At 39.2% G+C, this 27,467-nt stretch overlaps 1 protein-coding gene and 1 pseudogene across 1 annotated transcript in view; one reads left to right on the top strand and one right to left on the bottom strand.

Annotated features, from left to right (window-relative positions):
* Nbea (neurobeachin) overlaps nucleotides 1-27,467 on the bottom strand; it is a 583,161-nt gene that overhangs the window by 213,992 nt on the left and 341,702 nt on the right.
* LOC127682459 (protein SEC13 homolog) lies at nucleotides 18,191-19,731 on the top strand (annotated as a pseudogene).

Raw genomic sequence — 27,467 nt, 5'->3', positions numbered from 1 at the left:
TTCTTTCTAAATTCTGGCCTTTTCTTTGATTTCTTAGCCAGCAGATTCATAAAGGGTGTGAGGTGGACCTACTAGGTCATATTAACTAATTAACTGATTCAGGAGTCTTCCTAACTGGGCAATTTCATTAAGTTTTTTGTTTTTTTTACAAAGCTCAATTCTGGGTTCCTCTAATATGTATAGTCTTTTAGTTCTAATTTCTCTAAATGATTAAGTCGCCAGTATTCATATTAGTATAGACTAAGACATGTGTCCTATAAATATTAATCAATTTAATGGGTAGGCAGAAAACACTGTGGTACAGATCCGAACCCACTGCCCAAAAGGAAATGAAAAGCTAATGGCATAAGGAATTTCCATGCTGAGTATTGTTCACAGCAGAGTCTAATGTGCATTTTTGCTGGTAATGCTTAAAATTTGAAGTAGTATTTACAAAGGGAACTAAACTTCCCTTGCTACTTAAATTAACCATTTTCATTTTTAGTGCAATGTAGAACTTCATACATTCTTAGTGTTATAAACACAGACATTATTATTAATCAGATAACAAATAATTATAATACTAAAATTAATTTGTTATAACCTATCTCTTACAAGCAGTCAATTAGAACAAATTCTGATTCTCATGATCTACTTCTGGGATTTTGTAGAAATGACAAGAAAAATAAATTTCAAGAATTCATTCAATGTACAATCATTTATTCGCAATTTTTATGTGAAATCAATGCTATATGAAATACATTATTTCCTACCCCAGAGGTATTATGTTACACAAAACAGTAAGAGAACTATTTATCTGTCTTTTATTCTCTTAGCTTTCTTACACATAAACATAAAGATTACCCATGGTGCTTTGATACATGATGAAGAGCTGGGCATGGCAGTAGGCACCCGGAATCCAGCACTTATGAACCTGAGCCAGGAGTGTGGTGAGTTTAAAGGTTGTCAGAGTCATGTACTGGATCTTGCCTGTCTCACACACACACACACACACACACACACACACACACACACACACACACAAACACACACATACACATACACACACACAACATATAAAAATGTGTTCTGAATATTACAGTAATAAGTACAGCACAGAGATAAGGGAAAGGTAGATATTTCCTCATTTCCAATGAAGCATACTGCTATAGCCTCTAGCTTAAGGAAGCCCAAAGCAAATCCAATCACGAGGAAAAGAATCCACTGGATACAGGCAATGTGCCATCAAGACTTCAAAACTAATATGAATATTAGCTAACCCAGAACAGCCCCTCACATTAATCACCCATAGGTACTATGTGGCATGTTCTGCTTTCTCTAGCACCCCATGACCTTGCTTGAACATCCAGTATCACAGGAGAAGAATGCCTATTACCTCTGTCATGGCTATAGAAATATTTGTTCTGCTTGAGTCCACATCAATTTAATTTTACAATGGAAGAACAGTAAGACAAAGATGAATGAAAATCCCCCAATTTTATAAATATAAGAAAATACAAGTAAAGTAATTAGCATACAAAATAGTTCAGGGCAGGCTATTTTCTGAAGGACTAGTATGCTTAAATTCTTTTCATTATGAACTTGCGATTCTGGCTTGGAAGTACGGGAGGCAGGTCATGACCCCTCAAGATGCATTTCCTTATCTGTAAAATTGAGTTGTGACAGTACAGAGCCAGGACTAATCGTTGGCGGGGCAATCAAGAGCCTCTCTGATTGAATTTGAACTCTGCTTTCAGTCTTATCTTTTGTTACAACCATTCTCATACTCTATCCCAGCTAATGTAACATATCTCAGACATCCTGATGTTTTAATCCTAGGTCATTCCTTGGAACTAGAAATCTGAACTTTCTCTTTACTAACACTGCAGGCTAGTTAACAACTCATCCCAATAATAAGCACTGCTTTATAGTAATGCTACCATAACTAAGGGCTGGCACACTCTCATGGATTAGAGGACAGAAAGCTCCACTGAGCTTTTAGGAGTTACCTTCCACAGAGCAGTGACCTGCTGCATCCTACTGGGGACAGTGACTGTTAACTGCAGTTAGCTAACAGGGCTCTGATAGAAGCTCAGCAAAGTGTACAGTCTAAAAACCCAATACACCTCAATCATCAGTCTTTGAGAATTAATGTTATAACTCCACTGTATTCAGTTACTTCACCGCCACCAGAAAAAAGGGTAAAGAAAAACCATGTGTTGCTTTTGATAAGACATGGCATAATTCTACACATACTCAGTATAAAAACTTTTTAAAAACTACATAAAACAAGGCAAGACTCATCCTTAGTCTATAAAGAAAAAATATTAAAAACCAAATGTAACAAAACCTCATAAAAATAGCTAAGTTATGGTAAAGAATTGAAACTTTCCTTGCTATCAGGATACAGAAAGAACCTCACTGTCACATTCCAGGAAACCACATACTGAGATCTTAGCACTGCAGCATGCCCAGTGTCAGCAAGCTGGAGAAGGAGCAATGCTGTCAGTGTCTCCGTGACACTGTGCTCACCTGTGCAGCCAGGAAAATGTCCAGTGTTATGACCGATGAGTGGTTGGCAAGATTAATGAATAAAGATCTATATATGACAACAACTACATTCATCAGTCTCAAACTCACTCTTAAATTAAAAATACACACATAATTACTACACGTCCAAAAATAACATCAAATCCTTAAAAGTAAATCTTATGAAAAGATGTACAGTATCTTCACGTTGAAATCTATGTACCATCGCTAAGATAACTGAAAGACAATTTACATTAGTAGAGGCATTCAATACACATACACTTGCATACAATTTTTATGAACCTGCCAATGTTCTTCAACATATTCTATAGAGTCAATGAAATTTCAACACTTTCCCCCAGAAGTGCAAAGGTCAGGTAAGCACATGAGAACCACATCCCTGAAAATAAGCCAGTTGCAGGGTTTATTTAAAAAATTACAGCAGGGGCTGGAGTGATGGTTCAGTGGCTAAGAGCACTGACTGCTCCTCCAGAGGTCCTGAGTTCAATTCCCAGCAAGCACATGGTGGCTCACAACCATTTGTAATGGGATCTGATGCCCTCTTCTGGTGTTTCTGAAGAGAATGAAAGTGTACTCACATACATAAAATAAGTAAATAAATCTTTAAAAAAAAAAGAAAGAAAGAAAAAGGAGAGAGACCCTTTTCCTTTCACTAAAAAAAAAAAAAAGTTATAGGAATCAAGAGAGATGGGCTCAAAAATAGACCAACGGGGTCTGGGAAGATGACTCAGCAGTTGGGGACACTTGCTGCCCTTGCTGAATGGAGCAGGTTCCCTATACCCACACATGGTGGCTCCTAACAACACTTAACTTCAGCAACAGGGCATCTGATGCCCTCTTCTGGCCTCTGTGAACACCCACACTTATTAGCACATGTTCCCACAAAGACATGACTAAAAATAAAATAGACAACTGGCTCAGGAGCCTGAAAAGTAGGTCCAGGAAGTAAAGATTCATCTTCTTTACACAGGATAATATACAGTACAACAAGGGTGGCCTTTTTAATCTATAAGGCTGGGTCTTAATAGCTGGCAGAAATACCAATGCTGACTTTGCTCCTGTCCACAGTTCCATATAGGTCTCAAGTGCAAAGTCAAAGTGCTACGCCTTGAGAAGAACACTTTAAACATCTTCACAGTTTACAAGAAGACATTTCCAGAAGCAAAATCACTACGATCAAAGAAAAGGTGATATGGATTGGAAAACCGCTCAAAACAAAAGTGAAGGTGAGTGGTGGGGAGAAGAACTATGAGTGCACACGTCCACAGAAAGCTCAGCTTCAGAACAGTTATGAATGGCTACTGAGGTATCAGAATACCAACATCTTAGCAGAAGATTCAGCAAGGGGCTGGAGCAGACAGCTCAGTGGTCAGGAGTCTATACTGTTTACAGAGGACCCACGCTCCCCAAACCCACATCAGACGACCCACAATCATCTTTAACTTCTGCTCCTGGCGGCATCCAATTCTTCTAATGTCCACTTGGGTACTTACACTCACATACACATACAGCAACACAGTCATGCACAACAACAAAATAGTCTTTTTACAAAGGGAGAGCAAAAGGCATAAACACTGGACAAGTGACACCAGTGGTTGTTATAAGCAGTACTTGAGTGTCTAATTTATAAGAAAATTGTAATTGATAGTATAATGCATTGTATTATACTGACAAATGGTTATGTGCAAAAAGACAGAAGTGTAGGGATGTAGAGAAACAGTTTGGAAATTTAAGTAGAAAAGGTACACATGTCTATACTATGGCACAGTGATTATGATCCTAGTTGTTTTTAATGTGTGTGTGAGTATGTATGTGTATGTATATATATATACACACATATACACACATATACATATATACATATATGCACATATACATATGTATACATATATACATACACACACACACACATATATATATAAGAAAACAATGGGAAACAAGTACAGGAATCATCAGAGCAACCTAAAAATCTGGGTAATAGATAAATTCAGATGCAGTCATGTAATGGATTTCTAAATTTCAATTAATATTAATTATTCAAAAACTTATGCTATGTGGGCTAATGTTTCTTTCATGTTAAGAGATTTTATACTTGAATGCAAAAGGAGGTACTATGTATGTACTCTTTAAATTTAGGAAATTGGTTTCAATGCTTAGGTTCTCTCAAGTACAAACAGTTGCTTGGCTACTTTTGATGGGACAAGAGAATGATGGGGGCGTGGTCCTAGAGTTTTAGTAGCAACGTGTCTTCACCTAGGATATCACACAGGGAGTGATATTTTTTCATTCTCACTATTTATAATGTGCTTTTCTTCTGCTCTAGACCACACTTCCATATAAAGGGAAGTCCATGTTAAGCCTTCGTCCACTCTGATAATCTGTAGTTCATTTCACTACATATTTTAAATTTAAAGCTACCCATCTTATATGAGTTAAAATTTACTGTAAGCCACCAGAACTCTTACGTTAACTCCATTCTGTGTGTGCGTATGTCTAAGAGTATGTGCTTATTGTACATATGTGCATGTGTGTGTGGACGGTTGCATTCCTTAGTGCTAGGAGCATGAAGGCCAGATATCAGGATATCTTCCTCAATCGTTGCTCCACTTTTCTTTAGAAAGAGTTTCTCACTGAATCTGGCATTTCTGATGGCTAGACTGCCTGGAGAGCAGGACCCCAGGGTTACTTGGCACCACATCTGACATTGGACATTGGTACTGGGGATCCGAATGCAGACCCTGATGGTTTCACAGAAGGCACTTTACTCATAGAGTAACGTCAACAACTCTCTGGATCCTATTCTTTAATCAGTACATGAACTTTTACGAAGTTTAAAGCTGAGGCCAAAAAACCCCAAGACTTATGCAATGAAATCTGTAAACTACATTTCAGTAAAAAACAAATAAAAAATAAAATTGACCACATTGTGAGCCTAGCCTTCAAGCATGAGCAATCTCTCCAGCCCAGACTACGTCTTATACATCAAGAATTTTTATCTTCAGATTTCCCTAGCAAGTCTTATTTCTCTGAAAGCAGGGAACCCCTGAGCTATAAGGTTAGCCATAAGATTAAGGAAAAGTATATTGACTTCACACAGACCTTTCCCCAGATACAGGACACATATATCTGCATGTTCATTCCAATGCTGTGTATAAAATCCCCTTGTCTTCCCAAAGAAAAACATCTGATCGCCATGTTTTTCCACATCCTAATGCTGTCCTATAATGGAAATGACTTTAGTTCCTTTGAAAGATGCTGTGACAGGACTGTTTTTGGGGCTGCTTCTTTCCACATGGTTAGTGATTTATAAAGTGGTTTAGAACAGCAAATAGGACACAAGAGCTGATGGAGTTCCAAACTTTAAAAGATGGTGAGTCTTCAGACCCTAGAGTGCCCCTCCCCACACCCTGCTGTGAATGGAGAGGTCTAAGATGGGCATCAGAGAGGGCCTGGAAAGAACTGGACTAGTGAGGGCATCAGGTGTACGGAGAAGTTTCTGTGAAGGCAGGAATGAACATTTATTCCAACATAGCAGGGTACAGAAAAGTACTGTGTCAAAAAAGAAATGTAAAATTACCCTGATACAACTGGTGGGCTGGATAGCTAGAATGAACAGGTGTGGGCCACTAGGACGGGAGCTATAGCAGACTGAGGACTGAGACAGCATGCTTTACTGCTTCTGGTAATTCAGGTCTAAAGGACTGAAGAGTTTGACATGTGCTAGATGTAACAGTTATAAGCTGTAATATATACAAGGGAATAAAAACATTTAGAGATTACTATCATATTTCCAAAGGCTAGGTTCTTCCATCCCCAGCCTTAGCAGTTCACGTGGGCCCCTGCCCCCCCCCCCCACCTTGCAGGCTGCTTGATTTGCTAGTCTTCACTGCCCATGCATGGCTGCTGCAGGTCCTTGATTTGCTAGTCTTCACTGCCCATGCATGGCTGCTGCAGGTCCTTGCTGCTCACTAGATTCATGCTGTGCATCCTCAGTAAGCTGCCTCACCTGCAGCTCATTTCAAGAGTTTCTTCAATTCTCCTCAGTCAGAATGCAAAAAGGCCACAATTTGTTATCCGAGTAGAGGCTTGACAACTTTTTTTTCTTTGAGGAAGTGTGAAAACAAAGGTCATCTCTTTGTCACCACCCAACCAATATTTACTTTTCTTTTTATTAATTGGTTATTTTATTTATTTACATTTTAAATGTTATTTCACTTTCCTGGTTTCCCCTCCACACACCCTTTATCCTATCCCCCCTTCCTCCTGCTCCCACACCTACCCACCCACTCCTAGCATCCTAGCACTCTCCTACACTGGAGCCTCCATAGGACTGATGTCAGATAAGGCTATATGTGTGGCTGGAGCCATGGGTCCCTCCGTGTGTACTCTTTGGTTGGTGGTTTAGTCCCTGGGAGCTCTAGGTCAGAAGGAGACCTGCAAATATGCTGGGAATCCTGGGCTTGAGAGGGCAGCACACAGTTAGCCTTGCTGCCTGGGCACAGTTTTCTGCAGCACTGCCTGGGGACAGTTTTCTGCAGCAGCTTCCTTCTTCTGGAGTATCCTCTCACAACCTCACAGCCCCCTTCCCTACTACTCCACAGAATTGAGATTTTCCCTCTCAGTACACTGCCAATCCAGAAGACAGAAACCTTTGCTCTGCTCAAAAGCAGCCTAAGGTAAGAGAGCAGTCTCCTGGATACCATTCCTCAGCTCTTACACCATTTCAAACTAGAGTAATTTATAAAAGGATTAAAGGAAGAAAAACTAAATAAAACACACTCACAGCACCAAAGGATTGCCTTTTTCCTCCCTGATCAAATCATGTTATTTGGGTTTTGTGCATAATAGTTGCACCATAATTACCTGAAGTGTCAAAAGCTCTAAATAAGCCAGAATTAGGCTCACAAAAATGTTTACAGACCTATATATCCTGACTGTGCAGTTAAATTCCAAAAAGTTTACACTGAAAAAAAAAGCAACTTTCTCCAAAATGCTTTCATTCCAGAAAGACTGAGATATTCAAGGGAAGTCACACCAATAGACAATCATCAGAGAGTAACTTTCTGTACTTTACAACAGGCCTACAATGGAAAGATAATGTAGCATTAAGTAAAAGTGATCTGCTCAGCTGCTGCTACAGAACCATTAGATAATGGAAATATTGGAGAATTCTTTTTTCCCTGTGTTAACCAAAGGCAAATGTAAAAATGAAAGAGATAAAAATAAAAATCTGTGATTTATAATGTCCAATAAATCCCAGACAAACCAAATCCTGTTTCTTATAAATGCACCCAAGGAGAAAAAGAAATCTAACATTTCAACTTCTCAAAGAATAACTTCCATTGACAACTGTAAATGGCAGAGAATCAGACGAATTTGGGCAAGAAAGATAAGTGAAGAAGTGAAAGGATGTGAGATTTGCTAAGTTTTCTAAGATCACATTCACCGCAACTACTTTTTACAAATCTCAACTTCTGTCCCTTTTTACAAGTTCTAATTTACAAGTATGGATTTCATGGACGCAGCACCTGAACACAGACATTTACCTGCCACTTTGGTCATGCCTGCAGATGGTAAAATACTGATGCATAGACCTTATTGCTACACATGTATTTGGGGGAAAGGAAGGAGTAAAATATGTAAATGTATGTTTAACCACGATCTGCTCAAGTCCAGGGGAAAAATAAAGTCAAAGTCAAGAGAATGAAGTATGACAGCTGATTTTTACAGATTTTTCTAAGACTGGCTTTTGTAAAACAACTGCACAGAAATAAAAGCCTTCAAAACTTTGACAAATTTCTCAGAAACTAGTTGAGCCAGTTAACAAGATATGAATGTTGTATATGCGATGCCTGCAGTTGAGACAACTCAGGCAGAGAAACCAGATTGAGGGGCTTGGAGTTGAGAAACCTAGAGCTAAGATGGGATGTCTGATGGAATCCCGAAGATTCTTGAATCTAAGATGCTGCTGTGGGCGCTAACTCAGAACTTGGAAGAACTGAGCACACACTGATTGTTAAAGAAGATATTAATTAGGCCAATAGGCACTATTCAGTGGAGAGATTTTAAAAAAAAGTACCATTTTATTAAAAAAAAACAGGAATATGTTCCTACAATGATTAACACTGGCAAATGAACACCTAAATTCTTAAAAATACAAAAACAAAAACTTTTAACTTTTAACAATAGTAATGATAACAAAAGAGCTGTCAGAGAAGTTTTACAAGCTGAGGCTGAGTTTATTCTTTTCTGGCCCCAAGGCTGACACTGTTTTGCTTGGAAAGCTTTTTTTTTTTTCAAGGATTTATTTGTTTATTTCTATTTTATTTGCATGGATGTTTTGCCTGCATGAACGTATGTGTGAAGATGTCAGATATTCTAGAACTGGAGTTACAGACAGACAGATGGGAGCTGCCATGTAGGTGCTGGGAGCACCTCTGGAAGAGCAGTCAGTTTTCTTAACCACTGAGCCATCTTTTCAGTCCCCAGGAAATTTCTACAAATAGAAAGAACCCAGGAAAGTTATTGCTACTAGATACTCTAACCATAAATACTTATAAATGATCCATCCAAGTTTATACATGTAATTACTTTGATGACAGTAATAAGCATGTAAACCATAAAGCAAATAACTAGAATTCAGAACAGTACATATACCATTACACCTTGTGTACAATTTTGGGGCTAAATACATGGTGAGGAATTTTGGGATGAGTGTGTGTGTGTGTGTATGTGTATGTGTATGTCTGTGTGTGTATATATGTGTCTATGAGTAGTAGTAGTAGTAGTAGTAGTAGTAGTAGTAGTAGTAGTAGTAGTTTTGTTTTGGTGACAGGGTCTCATTTATAGTCCTGGCTGGCTTAGAACTTGTTTTATAGACCAGTGTAGCCCTTCCGCCTACCTCTGCATCCAGTGTGCTGGACTTAAAGGTGAGCATTACCATTCCTGTTGGTGGAGAATATTTTTTTGATGATCAAAAAACAAAAAACAAACAAACCAGATATACACTAAAAAATAAAATAGTGAAAATGCTGACATATAAATTTCCTTTAAATTTATTATCATTTTGTAAAGGCCATTTATTTTGCAAAGAACTGAAAAATTTTAAGCTCATGGTAAACACTTTTATTTTTGATTTCGATTAAAAGGATCTATATAGGATACCAAATAATGCTAAGAATGTTTTTGGATATAATTATCAAGAGATGTGATGCCTCTCATGGAAACATTGGTGAGGCCCTATCACTTACCCCTTGAGCTGGCCATAGGAACAAGTATTCACTTAGCTTTGACACAGCACCATCATAGTATTCATTTACTAAGAGATGAAAATGTAAAAAAAAGATTTATTTTTTATTTTATTTATGACTATGAGTGTCTTGCTTGTGAGTACTTGCCCCATATGTGCTCCTGGTGAGGTCAGAAAATGGGGTCATATGCCCTGGAATTCGAGTTATAGATAGCTGTGAATGGAACCTCTGCAAGAGTATCAAGGAATGAGACAACATTCTAACCCTAACGAGTGAAAATGTTCCATCACTTACATATCTAATGACTGTTGCTAGACAAGATTATTTCCTAATTGTCCACTTCCTATCTGTATTTACTGCTTAAGTCCTGTTTACATCCCTGAAAGTGCCCCATGAGGTAGTTATATTTGACATATTTTATGGCCTATCTCTGGGATGCATAATGAGTTTCAGTTTCAAAATTTATGTTAAAAGACAAAAGACATAGACTGCTTTTTCTGTAAAACCTCACTCTAATTCTGAACAGTGGCTTTGTCCATAGTATTTGATTACAGATTGTTAATTATTCACTTAATGATGGTATTATGAGATATCACTAGAGGGAGAACCAGTTCCTCACATTTCTCACACTGTCCCCAAGTAGATACTACAAGTTATAGTTCCCAGATAAATCATGTAAATTAGATTTTGGGGGCTTATATCATCACCTTTAATGGTGTTAAAAAAGAGAGGATATTCATGGAGCTCTACTGTCTAAGCCTAAAGTTAAAAAGCTACCATTTACTTAGGGACACACTGCTAGTTCTTTTTTTTTTTTTTATTATAGATAATTAGTGAAAGCCATGATGTCAAAGGTCTACAATAAAATGAGAAGAGAACTCATCCACTTTGGTTTTTTGAAGGCTTACATACTGACAGATTTCAGTTCTCTTTGATTTCTATTCCAAATGGGCAGTTACAAACAATGATCACAGAGGTCTTTGTAGTTATATCATGCATATTCCATGATGATCTTTCTATAAGACATTCTGTAGTTTTAACAAATGTCACCTTTCAGAGAACACTTAAAATTATAATTATAATGTCAAATAAAAATTCCACTGACAAAAGAGAGATTTGTCACATCAAATTAAATTGCCCAAACCATACATAATTTTTAACATAGGAGAATTGGTGGGAGGCAAACATTCTGTGCTATGATCACTAATCTTACAGATATATCAAAGCAGAGAGCATCCTCATAGCTTTTGCTTATCAGATGGTATGTGGCAAATCCATACTTTAGTGGTTTGTAAGCATGGCTCTGCAAATCCATACTTTAGTGGTTTGTAACCATGGCTCTGGAGTACAAGACATTGAAGATTAAATGTAAAGCTCTTCTGGTCTTTCATTACTTTCTCCAATGATTCTGTCTCCCCAATCATTTTCTGCACAAAGGAATAAGGGATTTACTGAATTTTCATCACATATATTGAAGAGTGACTACAAATTCATTAACAGAGGTAATGCAATAGGACATAATATAAACAATAAACATTTACTAATATATCATAGTTAAAAACTTTACTTTGGGGACACAACCTGCAGAAATGAAATTCATGCTGTCCCCTGAAATCCACTGTCTAGCTCTGGGCTTCTTTGGTCCTGAGGAATATTATAGAACTACAAGAACAGCCTACTCCCCCATGGAAGCCTAGAACAAATTGATATATCAATCAAAGAAAATGCAAAATCATGACACAAAACATCCACAAATTTTGGGACACCATTAAAAAGATCAAACCTAAGAAGACAGGAAGAGAAGGAGAAATTTCCTAGCTCAAAGGTCCAGAAAAGATCTTCAACAAAGTGATAGAAGAAAAATTTCCAAACTGAAAGGAAGATATAACTATAAATGTACAAGAAGCTTGCAGAACACCAAGCTTACAGATTGGACCAGAAAGGAAAATCCTGCCACCACATAATAATCAAAATACTAAAAATACAGAGGAAAGACTGAATTTTAAAAGCTTCAAGGAAAAAAGGTAATTCATAAAGTCAGATCTATCAGAATTATACCCAATTTCTCATCTGAGACTCTAAAAGCTAGAAGGGCCTGGGCGGATGTTTAACAGACCCTGATGTCAGCCTGAGTACTATACCCAGAAAAACTTTCAAACATGATAGACAGAGAAATCAAGATATTCCATGACAAAACCAAATTAAAATGTTATCATTCCACTAACCAAGCCCTATAGAGGATACTAGAAGGAAAACTCCAATCCAATGAGGCTAACTACATTAAAAAGAAAAAGCACAAGAAATAAATAACTTCATACACATGAAACTAATAGAAGAGGACACACATACACCACCACTACTACTACTACTACTACTGCCCCCACCACCGTCAACAACAAAATAACAGGAAGTAACAATCATTGGTCCTTAATATCTCTCAACATCAATGGACACAATTACCCAATAAAAAGACACAGGTTAATAGAAAGTAAACAGAATCCATCATTCTGCTGTATACTAGAAACACATCTCAGTAACAAAGATAGATTTTACGTCAGAGTAAAGGGCTGCAACAAAGTTTTTCTGAGCAAATGGACCCACAAAGAAACTGGAGTAGCCATTTTAATATCTAATAAAATAGACTTTCAACTGAAAGGAAACAAGACAAGAAAGGACACTTCATACTCATCAAAGGAAAAATCCACCATGATGACATTTCTTTTTATTTTAATTAGATATTTGCTTTATTTACATTTCAAATGATATCCCCTTTCCTAGTTAGCCCTCTGAAAACCCCTATCCCATCTCCCCCCCACTCTCCTGCCAGCATTACCCTACTCTGGGGCATCAGGCCACCACAGGACCAATGGCCTCCCCTCTCATTGATGTCTGAAATGGCCATCTTTTGCTACATAAGTAGCTGGAGCCATGGGTCGCTCCATGTGTACTCTTAGTGGTTTAGTCCCTGGGAGCTCTGGGAGTACTGGCTGGTTCATATTATTGTTCTGACTGTGGGGCTGCAAACCTCTTCAGCTCCTTGGGTCCTTTCTCTAGCTGCTCCATTGGGGACCCTATGCTCAGTCTATTGGTTGGCTGTGAGCCATACCAATGGGTATTTTGATTGACCTTCCAATAAAGATCAAAGTATGCACACTATGGTCTTCCTTCTTCTTGAGCTTAATGTGGTCTGTGAGTCGTACCTTGGGTATTCTGAGCTTTTGGGCTAATATCCACTTATCAGCGAGTGCATTCCATGTGTGTTCTTTTGGGATTGGAGTACCTCACTCAGGGTGATATTTTCTAGCTCTATCCATTTGCCTAAGAATTTCATGAGTTCATTGTTTGTAATAGCTGAGTAGTACTCCATTGTGAAAATGTACCACATTTTCTGCATCCATTCCTCTATTGAGGGACATCTGGGTTCTTTCCAGCTTCGGGCTATTATAAATAAGGCTTCCATGAACATTGTGGAGCATGTGTCCTTGTTACATGCTGGAGCATCGTCGGGGTATAGGCCCAGGAGTCGTATAGCTGGGTTCTCAGGTATTGCTATGTCCAATTTTCTGAAGAACTGCCAGATTGATTTCAGGAGTGGGTTTACCAGCTTGCAATCCCACCAGCAGTGGTGGAGTGTTTCTTTTTCTCCATATTGTTTCCAGCATTTGCTGTCCCCTGAGTTTTTGATATTGCCCATTCTGACTGGTATGAGGTGGAATCTCAGGGTTGTTTTGATTTGCATTTCCCTGATGATTAAGGATGTTGAACATTTCTTTATGTGTTTCTCAGCCATTTGGTATTCCTCAGTTGAGAATTCTTTGTTTAGCTCTGTGCCCCATTTTGTTCATAACTTCTGTTAGTTTCACTGTTTCTCTGTTTAGTTTGTGTTTCCACAATCTGTTGAGGACAGTAGGGTGTTGAAGTCTCTCACTATTATTGTGTGAGGTACAACATGTGCTTTGAGCTTCAGCAAAGTTTCTTTTATGAATGTGGGTGCCCTTGTATTTGGAGCATATTTACGTTAAGAACTGAGAGTTCATCTTGGTAGGTTTTTTTTTTATTTGATGAGTATGAAGCATCCTTCCTTAACTTTTTGGATTATTTTAGGTTGAAAGTTGATTTTATCCCATATTAGAATGGCTACACTAGGTTGTTTCTTGGGACCATTTGCTTGGAAAATTGTTTTCCAGCATTTTACTCTGAGGTAGTATCTGTCTTTGTGCCTGACTTGAGTTTCCTGTATGCAGCAAAATGTTGGGTCCTGCTTATGTATCCAGTCTGTTAATCTATGCCTTTTTATTGCAGAATCGAGTCCATTGATATTAAGAGATACCAAGAAGTGATTGCTGCTTCCTGTTATTTTTGTTATTAGAGGTGGAGTTATATTTGTGTGGCTATCTTCCTTTTGGTTTATTAAAAGAAGATTAATTTCTTGGTTTTTCTAGTGTGTAGTTTCCCTCCTTTTGTTGGTGTTTTCCTTTGAAGGGCTGAATTTGTGGAAAGATATTGTGTCAATTTGTTTTTGTCATGGGATACCTTGGTTTCTTTGTTTATTGTAATTGAGAGATTTTCTGGGTTTGTGTTCCCTTAGGGTCTGTATGACATCTGCCCAGGCTCTTCTGGCTTTCATAGTTGCTGGTGAGAAGTCTAGTGTAATTCTGATAGATCTGCCTTTATATGTTATTTGACCTTTTCCCCTTACTGCTTTTAATATTCTTTTCTTATTTAGTGCGTTTGTTTTAATTATTATGTGACAGGAGGAATTTCTTTTCTGGTCAAATCTATTTGGAGTTCTGTGGGCTTCTTGTATGTTCCTGGGCATCTCTTTCTTTAGGTTAGGGAAGTTTTCTATAATTTTGTTGAAGGCATTTACTGGCTCTTTAAGTTGGAAATGTTCACTCTCTTCTATACCTATAATTCTTAGGTTTGGTCTTCTCATTGTGTCCTGGGTTTCCTGGAAGTTTTGGGTTATGACCTTTTTGCATTTTGCATTTTCTGTGACTCTTGTGTCAATGCATTCTATGGTGTCTTCTGCATTTGAGATTCTCTCTTCTATCTCTTGTATTGTTGTTGATGACTCCTGACTTCTTTCCTAGGTTTTCTATGCCCAGAGTTGTTTCCCTTTGTGATTTCTTTATTGTTTATACTTCCATTATTAGATCCTGGATGGTTTTGTTCAATTCCTTCACCTGTTGGTTGTGCTTTCCTGTCATTCTTTAAGAGCTTCTACCTGTTTACCTGTGTTCTCCTGTATTTTTTTTAAAGAGAGTTATTTATGTCCTTCTTGAAGTCCTCTATCAGAATCATGAACTGTGATTTTAAATCCAAATCTTGCTTTTCCTGTGTGTTGGGGTATCCAGGACTTGCTGCTGTGAGAGAATTGGGTTCGGATGGTGCCATGCTACCTTAATTTCTGTTGGTAACATTCCTGCGTTTTGCCATCTGGTTATCTCTGTTGTTAGTTGGTCCTGCTGTCTCTGGTTGGTGCTTGTTCCTCCTGTGGGCCTGCAAGGCTGTCTTGGAACCCCTGAGTGACCTGCTTTCCCCTGGAACAGACTGTTGTAGCTCAGCCAAGCTCTTGTGTGCAGATGGAGCCCGGAAGGACCCTGTCCTAGCTGCTGTGCCACTCCTGTGTTCCCTGTGCTCCTGGCCTTACCTGCCTGGTCAGTTGCCAGAGAGAAAATCGATTATTTCAATTCTGAAAATCTATGCCCCCAAAGCAAGGGCACCCACATTTGTAAAAGAGACATTACTAAAGCTTAAAGTACACATCAGAACTCCACAGATTAAATATTGGGAGACTTCAACATTCCACTCACTCATGGACAGGTTATTGAGAAAAAAAGTAAACTGAGAAATAACAAAATTAACAGAAGTTATGACTCAAATGGACTTAACAGATACCTACAAATCATTTCACCCAAACATAAAAGAATATACCTTCTTCTTGACACTTCATGGGACCTTTTCCAAAACTGACCATATAATCACAAAGTAAGTTTCTAGAGATACAATAAGATTGAAATAACCCCAAGCATCTTATCAGACCACTGTGGACTAAAAGTGCACTTCAACAACAAAAGAAGCCTACATACTCATGGAAATTTAACAGCTCTCTTCTCAATGATCACTGGGTTAGGGAATAAAGAAAGAAATTAAAGACTTTCTAGAACTCAATGAAAATGAGGGCACAACATACCCAAACTCATGGGATACTTTGAAAGCGTCATTAAGATGCAAGTTCATAGCACTAAGTGCCATCATATAGAAATTAGAGAGTTCTAACACTAATGAATTAAAAAAACACTTAAAGGCCTTGAGAAAAAAATATATATAGCTCCGGGCCAGATTAATTTTGAGCAGAGTTCTACCAGACTTTCAAAGAAGAGCTAATGCCAATACTTCTCTAACTATTCCACAAAATAGGAACAAAAGGAACATTGCTAAACTATTTCTAAGAGGCCATAGTCACCGTGATAACTAAACCACACAAAGAATCAATGAAGAAAGAGATTTTCACACCAATTTCCCTTATGAATGTTGATGTAATTATACTCAATAAAATACTAGCAAATCAAATCCAAGAATACATCAAAGACATCATCTACCATGATCAAGTAGGTTTTATCCTAGCAATGCAGGGACTGTTTAATATACAAAATCCATCAACATAATCTACCATATAAATAAAATGAAAGAAAAAACCACATGATCACCTGATTAGATGCTGAAAACGCCTTTGAAAAAAATCTAATACCCATTCATTGATCCCTGACCTCTCCAAGACGTTTAACATGGTATGGAAACAGGCATGGAATGGACTCAAAGTCCCAGAAATAAATCCACATTCCACTTGGTTTTTGATGAAGAAATCAAAACCATTCATTGGAAAAGGGACAACATCTTCAACAAATAGTGCTAGTCTAGCTCTATGCTTGCATGTAGAAGAATGCAAGTAGATCCGTATATACATATCAGCTGCACAAAACTGAAGTCCAAGTGGATCAGAGACCTCAATATAAAACCAGATCACTGAATCTAATAGAACAGAAAGTGGGGGAATAACACTGAACTCATTGCTGCATGAGACAATTTCCTCCACATAACACTAATGGCTCAGGCACTATTAATTCATAAATGGGACCTCATGAAACTGAAAACCTTCTGTAAGAAAAAGGACACCATTAATAGGACAAAATGACAGCCTACAGATTGGGAAAAAAGCTCTTCACCAATCCTACATCTCACAGAGGGCTCATATCCAAAATATATAAAGAAATCAAGAAGGTAGACACCAACAATCCAAATAACCAAATTGGCCTAAACAGAGCTAAATAGAAAATTCTCAACAGAAGAATCTCCAATGGTCAAGAAGCACTTAAAAGAAATGTTCAATATCCGTAGTCATCAGCAAAATGAAAATGAAAATGACTTTGAGATTATACTTTACATTCATCAGAATGGCTAATATCAAAAACTCAAGGGAACGCACATGCTGGTAAGGTTGTGGAGCAAGGGGATAACTCTTCAATTGTTGGTGTGAGTGAAAACTTGTTAACAACTCTGGAAATCACCTAGCCAGGCAGGACTCCCAGTAGAGGAATCAGGACAGAATCCCACTCACAAAATCTTTAACTCAAAATATGCCCTGCCTACAAGAAGTATATGGACAAAGAGAGAGCAGAGATGGAGGTATGACCAACCAATGTCTGTCCAAAATTGAGATCCATCCCATGGGCAAGAACCAATCCGTGATAATATTCATGATACTCTATTATGCTTGTAGACAGAACCCTACTATAACTGTCCTCTGACAGGCTCTATTCAGCAGTCAATGAAATGAGATGCAGAAACCCACAGCCAAACAATAGATGGAACTTGGGGAGTCTTATGGAACAGTTGGGAGGAGTGAGGGACCCAAAGAGGAGAGGGATTGCATTTGAAGACCAACAGAATCAACTAACCTGAATCTTTTCAGGTTCCCAGAGCCTGAATCACCAACCAAAGAGCAGACAAGGGGCTGGATCTAAGCCTCTTGCATACACATGGCATATGAGCTGCTTGGCCTTCATGCTATTGTCCCAACAACTAGAGGAAGGGCTGTCCCTGAGTCTGTTGCCTGACTGCCTGTGGACTCCATTTCCCTAAATGGTCTGTCCTCAGTGGAAGACTATGTGCCTAGTCCTGCAGTGGCATGATGTGTCAGGAGGGTAAAATTGGGGGATTTGCATGGAGGGGGACTGAGAGGTGAGCAGAACTAATACTGAGATGCAAAGTGAACAAATAAATAAATTTAATATAAAAAACCCAAAACAATAGCAACAAAAATCTTTACTTCATGGCTTTAAGAAGACCAAAACTGTAAGCATCCTGAGCTGCTACGTCCGAGGCTGTGAGTCACCGGTGCTGCAGCTATGGTGTCAGTAATTGACACTGTGGACACCTCTCATGAGGACATGATTTATGATGTACAGATGGACTGTTACGGCACCACCACCTAGCAATCTGCTCCTCTGATAGGTCCGTCAAAATTTTTGATGTGCAAAATGGAAGGCAGATAAATCCTCATCACAGACCTCAGAGGACATGAGGGGCCAGTGTGGCAAGTGGCCTGGGCCCACCCCATGTATGCCAATCCTGGCTTCCTGTTTCTCTAACCGGAAAGTCATTATCTAGAAAGAGGAAAACAGTACTTGGGAGAAGGCCTCTGAGTACTCAGGACATGACTCCTCAGTGAACTCTGTTTGCTGGGCCCCTCATGACTATGGCCTGATCCTGGCCTGTGGGGGTTCAGATGGGGCCACCTCACTGTGGACCTATACAGGGGAAGGCCAGTGGGAATTGAAAAAGATTAACAATGCTCACGACTCGCTGTAATGCTATCAGTTGGGCCCCAGCTGTTGTGCCTGGACCAACCATCACGACAGAAACCCAATTACATCAAGAAGTTTGCATCAGGTGGCTGTGACAACCTCATCAAGCTGTGGAGGGAAGAGAAGGATGGCCAGTGGAAGGAGGAGCAAAAGCTAGAGGCACACAGCGACCAGGTTTGTGACCCTGCCTGGGGCCCCTCCATTGGCTTGCCCACCAGCACCACTGCCAGCTGCTCTCAGGATGTTCGAGTGTTTATTTGGACCTGCAATGATGCCTCAGGCAATATGTGGTCACCTAAACTCCCACACAAGTTCAATGACGTTGTGTGGCATGTGAGCTGGACCATCATAGCAAGCATCTTGGTTGTGTCAGGTGGAGACAAGAAGGTGGCCCTGTGGAAAAGCTGGTGGATGGACAGTGGGTGTGCATCAGTGATGTCAACAGGTGCCAGGGTTCTGTGTCAGCCTCCATCACGGAGGGCCAACAGCATGAGCACTGGCAACACTGGAAGCCTGGTATTCCTGTTACATGTTCTGGAACAACTTCCAGAACAAAACCAGAACAGGGAAGTGGGAAGGGTTGGATGGAAAAACAGGGGGAGGGAAGGGAGCTGGTGGGACTTTCGGGAAGTGGGGGTCTAGAAAAGGGGAAATCATTTGAAATGTAAATAAAAAATATATCGAATAAAAAAAAAGAAAAAAAATCATATTGCATAGAAAAAAAAAAGAAGACCAAAATTTAAATTTATCTTAAAACAGTCATACTGTTTTACTTAAAATTTGTCTCTCAATGACAGACTGCTGTCAGAAAATAGGTTACAAAATAATGGTCTTGTAGTGAGTAGTATGTATTAGCAAAGGGGTGTGGCTAAGTGCTTTGGGAATACCTCCAGTCCAGCCAATTTACTTATCGCACTGCTAACTGCTAAGGCTGAAACGATCATTACTGAACTCCCCCAACAGAGACATCTATGGAAATGCTATCCTGTCAAGGTTGCAGAATTAAGTGGATGGAGATAACAGTAAACAAGACTTTCCCCCTATATTCCAAAGGTGCTGCCCAGTTACTTAATGTGCTGTAAGCATAAATAGTCTTCTCTCTACAAGGTCTTTACGACAAATTACTTCAAATACAGCACTTTAATCCAAAGACACTGTTCAAGTAGCAGGTAAAGTGAATTACTGACAAATAACAACTGCTCACAAGCAGAATATTAAAACACATGTCACAATCTAACACATGGCTTTAGTGTACCTACAGCACAACACTACTGCAAACTAACTTATTCCATTTATTCATTTGCTTATTTTTCCTTTCATTCATAAATAAAAATATGTACAGTTATAAAATATTAGAATATTTGTACAAAAAAAGCTACTGGGATTCAGATTCTTAAATCTTTAATATAGCTTTCATATTAGACTGTAAGGAGTTGAGCACACTGTTTCAAGGAATTTAGGTTATGTCATTGAAACTATCCATATCCAAAAGCAACAGCAATTTTAATGACTCCAAAACCCACTGGACTCCAGGGTCTGCCAGCTACACTCCTAGACAGCACAGTGTCAGAGCTCTGTGTGACTTTTTAACAACTGCATTAAGGGCTAGAGGCTGTATTAGACTCATTTTAAGGAGGGGAAGAAGATTACAAGGTTTCAATTTTATGCCCTTTGTAAGTTAAGGAGAAATTCCAATCCAGAAAACAAAACCAAAACCAAAACCAAACAAAAACACTGAAAGCTTTTGTTTCTATCTGCATAGTGCTTTCCTCTGTTACCTGCACCTTTGTGTTTGTCATTTCTAACTGCATATACTATACACTTTAAAATAATCATCTAAAAGATAGATCAAAATAATTATTCTAATTTTAAAACCTTTTTATGTATTTTAGGTCACTCAATTGGCTCAGGAACTCTCTAGCCCCATCCCTCACACCCAAGCAGTCCCTTGTACTACATTTCCTTCTTTTTTTTTTAATTATTGGGTATTTTATTGATTTACATCTCAAATGTTATTCACCTTTCTCGATTTCCTCCCAGAAATCTCCTATGCCATCCCCCTTCCTCCTGCTTCTATGTGGGTGTGCACCCACCCCTCCTACCTCCCACCCTCGCACTCCCCTACACTGAGGCATTGACCCTTCAAGGGACCAAGGGCCTCTTCTCCCATTGATGTCCAACAAGGCCATCCTCTGCTACATATACTGCTGGAGCCATGGGTCCCTCTATGTGTACTTCTTGGTTGTTGGCTTAGTCCTGGGAGCTCTGGGAGTAATGGTTGGGTCATATTGTTGTTCCTCCTATGGCACTGCAAACTCCTTCAGCTCCTTGAGTCCTTTCTCTAGCTCCTCCATTGGTGCTCAGTCCATTGGCTGTGAGCATCCACTTCTGTATTTGTCAGGCACTGTCAGAGCCTCTCAGGAGACAGTCTTATCAGGCTCCTGTCAGCATTCATTTCTTGGCATCCACAATACTATCTGGGTTTGGTAACTATATGTGGGATGGATCCCCAGGTGAGGCAGTGTCTGGATGGTCTTTCCTTCAGTCTCTGTTCCACATTTTGTCTCTATATTTATTCTTGTGAGGATTTTGTTAACCTTTCTAAGAAGGACCAAAGCACCCACACTTTTGGTCTTCCTTCTTCTGGAGGTTTATGTGGTCTGTGAATTGTATCTTGGGTATTCAGAGATTTTGGGCTAATATCCACTTATCAGTGAGTGCATACCATGTGTGTTCTTTTGTGACTGGGTTATCTCACTCAGGATGATATTTTCTATTTCCATGCATTTGTAGTAAGATCAATGGAACAGAATTGAAGACCCAGAAATGAATCCACACACATATGGTCACTTGATCTTTGACAAAGGAACTAAAACCATCCAGTGGAAAAAAGATAGCCTTTTCAACAAATGGTACTTGTTCAACTGGCATTCAGCATGTAGAAGAATGCAAATCAATTCATTCTTATCTCCTTGTTCAAAGCTCAAGTCCAAGTGGATCAAGGACCTCCACATAAAACCAGATACACTGAAAGTAATAAAAGAGGAATCGGAGAAGAGCCTTGAACACATGGGCTTAGGGGAAAAGAACAGAACACCAGTGGTGAGCTCTAAGATCAAGAATTAACAAATGGGACCTCATAAAACTGCAAAGCTTCTGTAAGGAAAAGGACACTGCCAATAGGACAATACAGCAACCAACAGATTTGGAAAAGATCTTTACCAATCCTACATCTGAGAGAGGGTTAATATCCAATATATACAAAGAACTCAAGAAGTTAGACTCCAGAGAACCAAAGAACTCTATTAAAAATGGGGTAGAGAGCTATACAAAGAATTCTCAACTGAGGAATACCAAATGGCTGAGAAGCACCTAAAGAAATGTTGAACATCCTTAATCACCAGGGAAATGCAAATCAAAACAACCCTGAGATTCCACCTCATACCAGTCAGAATGGGCAATATCAAAAACTCAGGGGACAGCAGATGCAGGAGAGAATGTGGAGAAAGAGAAACACTCCTCCATTGCTGGTGGGATGGCTAGCTGGTACAACCACTCTGGAAATCAGTATGGCAGTTCCTCAGAAAATTGGACATAGTAATACCTGAGGACTCACCTATACCACTCCTGGGCATATACCCAGAAGATGCTCCAACATGTAATAAGGACACCTGCTCCACTATGTTCATAGTAGCCTTATTTATAATAGCCAGAAGCTGGAAAGAATCCAGATGTTCCTCAACAGAAGAATGGATACATTTCCATTTCTAAGCCCTCCTGCCCCACATTAGAGTTCTGTTGAGGGTGCATTGTGATACCCTTTTAAGCCATGCTACGTTGCAGTGTAGTTTTTGTTTTTTTTTTTTTTCATTTGCATGTGTATTATGTTTTGTTTTAAGGCCGATGAACTTAGAGACTTAAATTCTGGCTAAATACAGAAATAGCCTTTTAATCTTTCCCCTCAGTAGGAGTCCTTGGTATTTCCAGGCCATTCCTCACATGACTGGAAGGTTGAGCATATGCTCACATCTTCCTTTCCGCCCCAAAATACTGGAATTACCCTGAATAATTCAGAGCCAATACCCAATACAGCATTCCCTCCTTTCGGTTTTTGAACCAGTGAGTCTCTGACGCATTCGCACACATCTGAGCATCCACATCACGGTATTCTGGAGGTCTCAGTCCTGCATTACTGCTTCTGATCTTCGCAATCTACAACTTGCCATGCATTCTCTTGTCTCCAATTGTCTCCCCAGCCTTCAATTCCCTTCTCACTTTCATGGCCATCTCAGAGGAACTACATTCTGCTGAGTGACCCTCACTTGCTGAGGAGTCTCACAACTCATGTTGTTAAGCACAAGATGATTAGTGGACTGTTTTAACCAACCCAGGTGCTATCCACATCTCAGCAACGCAACTTACATCAAAATACTATACACAGCACATTTCCATATGAAAGCCTGACATTTTAAACTTCTTGAATATTTCTGTTAAAGTGTTTCTTTTAACCCATGAATAATTTATTATTTTATACATATTTCTATGAGATACATATTTTATATATCTAGTGAAAATCAATTTATCTGAAGTATTCCCAAAGATGCTGAATTTTTGCATTTCTATAAGGATGTGTGTGGGTGACACATGCTCTGTAATCTTTTCAAGTTCAAGCACAGTGCTGAGCATTGTCACTTGCTGAAGCCTCTTGCCAGCCTATCTCTGTTGCTTTAATGTGGACATTGCCATACATTCACAATTGAATCTTGTTCTCGCTTTATGTATGCTTCTTGTCTATCTGCCAAGTTGTCAGCTGTGATGTGTCTCCTCCAGAGGTTTGTAGTAGTTTTATCTGCAATACCCATTTCATATCATTATATATTGAAAATACATTCTATGGTCTAGGTATAAATCTCCTGTAAGCTTGGCTGTGGTGGCACATGCCTTTAATCACAGCCCTTGGGAGGCAAGCCGATTTTTAAGTTCCAAGACAGCCTGGTCTACAGACTGAATTCCAGGACAGCAAGGGCTAAACAGAGAAACACTGTCTGTAAAATATAAACAAACAACAATAAAAAAATGAGCCCTCCTGTAACCTATGTGTTTGCATATATTTTCTTCCAGTCTAGTACATGTTCTTTCATCGTTTTAGTTACCTTTCATATTGTTTTCTCCACTGAAAATAGATGTTTAGTCTATATAATGGCCATTGTGTGATGGTTTTCTTTAAAAAATTATTTTATTTTATGTGTATGGCTGTTTTGCCTGTATGTATGTCTGTGCACCATCTGAGTGCCTGATACCCAATGGATCTGCAGAGGGCCATCGGATCCCCTGGAACTAGAGTTCAGATGGTTGCACACCTCCCTGTGGGTGCTGGGAACGGAGCACTGGTTCTCTGCAAGCACAGCCAGGACTTGCAAGTGTTGAGCTTCCTCTCCAGCCATATAACTTTTCTCTTTTATGAACAGATCTTTAATGATTAATTATTCTTTCTATCAACCCTAATGAGAACATAAAAATCTTGTTTTCTCCAGAGTTTTATATTTTCATATTTTATGTGAAATTTATTTTAATTTAAATTTTATATGGGGCTACAGTACTGGATATTCCAATTTTTGTGTGGTTCAAATTTGTTGAAAGAAAATCTATGGTGCCTTTGTAATGTCATTATTAGCAAATGACCAACAACAAACCCCTCCTTACATCTGAAGTTCCAGCCTGAGTCTTTCTCTGGTGTCTATAACCTGGAACAAGGACCTCAGCATTGCTTTGAGAATGCCACTTCTGATAACTTAGATGAGAAGTCTCATTTTGGCATAATTAATGTAGGAAATTTTTTTATAGTATAAAATTTTGGATTCACAATGCTTTTTCTGGGCTCAGTGTGAGCTGCAGTTCCTCTAGGTATAACATATATTATGTGTTTCTTTGGTCTTGCATGGTGGCTTCTTTCAAAATTTTTGTTATCTTTGTTTTTCAGATTCATTATGATATCTTTAAACATAGCTTTCAATACATTTTTTCCTTATCTGGAGCCTCTATAGTTAACTCTCTAGCTTGGTATATTCTATGAAATTTTATGTTTCAACCATTCCTTGATATAAGTTTTCTGTATAAATCACTCTTTTCTCTTGTTTAGTAATTTGGTGACTAGAATGCAAGACTTTCTGTCACTGTATCATATGTATATGGAGTCTGCTAATCCCTGTTCTTTCCTTTTTTTTATCCACTTTACATCCCTTTCACTGCTCCCACTCCCCATCACCCTCTCCCACAATCCTTCCCCCTTCTCTTCTGAGAGGGTTGGGGTCTCCCACATATTCCTTCCATACCACCCCCTGCAATCAAGACTGTGGGGCTAGGTGTATTCTCTTCCATGGAGACCAGACAAGGCAGCCCTGCTAGAAGAATGTATCTCACAGATAGGCCACAGCTTTTGGCACAGACCCCTCTCTAGTTGTTTGGGACCCAGTTAAGACAAAGCTGCACATCTACTACATCTGCAGGCAGGTGTAGGTCCAACACATGCATGCACTTTGGTTGGTGGTTCAGTCTCTGAGAGCTCATGACATTAGCTCTGACTCACAGCATTGGGGATATGGAACTTTAAGAGGCCACCTCCTGTAGCCAGGCAGAAACCCCAGTGGAGTTATAGGGACACCAACCCATCCACAAAACTTCTGATCCAAAATTTATTCTGTCTACAAGAAATGAAGGAATAGGGGATGGAGCAGAGACTGAGGGAATGGCCAAGCAGTAACGGTCTAAACTTGAGACCCATCTTATGGGCACGTATCAATCCCTGACATTATTATTGATAGTCTGTATGCTCACAGACTGGAGTCTAGCATGGCTGTCCTATGAGCGGCTCCATCCAGGAGCTGAGTCAGACAGATGTAGATACCCAGAGTCAAACAGTAGATGGAGCTTGGGGACTCTTAGGGAAGAAGAGGAGGAATGACTCAGGGCTCTAAAGGAGACAGGAACCTCACAGGAAGACCAACAAAGTCAATACCTCTGTTCTTAACAGTAAAAGCCCATTTTTTACCTGTATATTTTCTTGCTCGTCCCACCAACTTCATTCTGCTATTGAGGGCAGTCAGCTAAGGTTTCATGTGAGTGACTTCATTTTCCCTTTGAGCTCTTTTTGTGCACTCAACTTCTCTGTTGAGATCTTATATTCAGCCATTCTTTATAGGACAACTAGCTTTTATTTCTTATGTATCAGTTGCAGTGATTGCATTGAAATCATTGATGGTTTCACATATGCAGCATTTTGGGTTCAGCATCTATTAGTTATGTCTGCTTGAGAAATGGTGTGAGTTTCCTGGCTCTATTCATGGAACAAGTTTTGAAGGCATTGGAGGATGCTATTGGACACTGGGTACCATTAACTTCTTTAGGAGAATTTCTCTTCACTTTAGCCTTTCCAGTTATACCTGTCTGTCTTGCCTTGATTAATTAGACAGCATTACTGCTATCAGTGGAGCACAGGCTTTGAACACACAGGATGGTAAAAATAACCTCTAGAGCCCAATATTTCCAAGCCCCTTTTCATTTAGTTGGAGCTATTTCATATTTTGATCAATAATTTAAATAGTAAACATGAATAAATAGTAATTAATTTCAATACTGGAATGCCTTTAGACTCCAGGGTAAGACAGATCTAGATCACAATTTGTCTCTAGTACTATTTAATTATGTAACAGTGGGCAGGATATTAGCCTTCTATCAGCATCTTACTTCTTAAGTGTAAAATGGAGTATTATCTACCTTAGAATAAAAATAAGGTATAAATCTGATGTGCAGTATACTTGTTGCTCATAAACAGCTGCACACAGTAAGTGGTCAGTCAACATCTTAACAGAAAAAGTGATTCTCAATATTAGTACTTTGAAGAAAGAGCCATTCCCCCTCCCCCCCGCCCCCATTAAGAAAGACTCAGGCCTAGTAAACTATTAGTCTACTAGAATCTTTGGATTGTTATAGGCAGTATGGCATGCACAAATAGGAAATAAAATCCTCAAAGTTAACATAGATTTAAAAAAATACATGCTTAGATTAATAAAGTACTGATTCTTGAGATAGACATTTTAAAAGGACTTTTTAAATTTTAGACTTTACTTAAGGCTGAAAGAGCAATACAATTAGTTGAAATGTGTTAGGTTCAGTAGCATTGCTGTGACAAAAACCAGAATTGGCACATATGTGTTAAAAGTAAACATTTTTATATGAAAGTAGATTAGTATGAGAAGATAGTCCTTTCTTCATATTCAGTGCTTGGTTGATAAGCACATTTTAGGCATGATTAGTAATCAGTTTTCACACCAAGGGAGGAAGCTTCAAGGTACTGGGAAGGAAAGGCACAGTGCAAGCCTTTCAAACAGAGCCAGAACCAGAAGTCCTGCAGAGTGGAGAGTTAAGCATGCAGAAGCAGGGCTAGAGGAGTCAGAGACAGCAGGGAGTGCTCTGTGCAGGGGCAACAGTAGGCTGGCAGAGTGTGTGTCTGAGCAGGGTGAGCATGCTTTTCCATCTATTTTGTATATTGCTTCATCACACTGTTGGGCTTACCTTTATCAACACAAGTCAGACCCTGGTGCCCTGCAGCTCAAAGTCCTTACTGCTTTTATGCCTCACAGGACAAACTCACACATTTCCAATCTGGTTTCCTGTTCAGGCTACCATCGCCACTGGTCATTCAGCACTTGCTCCTTTGCCTGCTCAGTTTAATTTCCAGGCCATAGTTTGGTGATGTTTCTGGAATGACTGAAATCCACTATTTGTGGACACTCATCCAGTTGTCCCTTGAGACCTTGGC

The sequence above is a fragment of the Apodemus sylvaticus genome, chromosome 4 (genome assembly GCF_947179515.1).
Source record: "Apodemus sylvaticus chromosome 4, mApoSyl1.1, whole genome shotgun sequence".
In the NCBI taxonomy this organism is placed as follows: Eukaryota; Metazoa; Chordata; class Mammalia; order Rodentia; family Muridae; genus Apodemus; species Apodemus sylvaticus.
The sequence above is the reverse complement of the archived record's forward strand: the minus strand, read 5'-3'. Positions and strand labels throughout refer to the sequence as shown.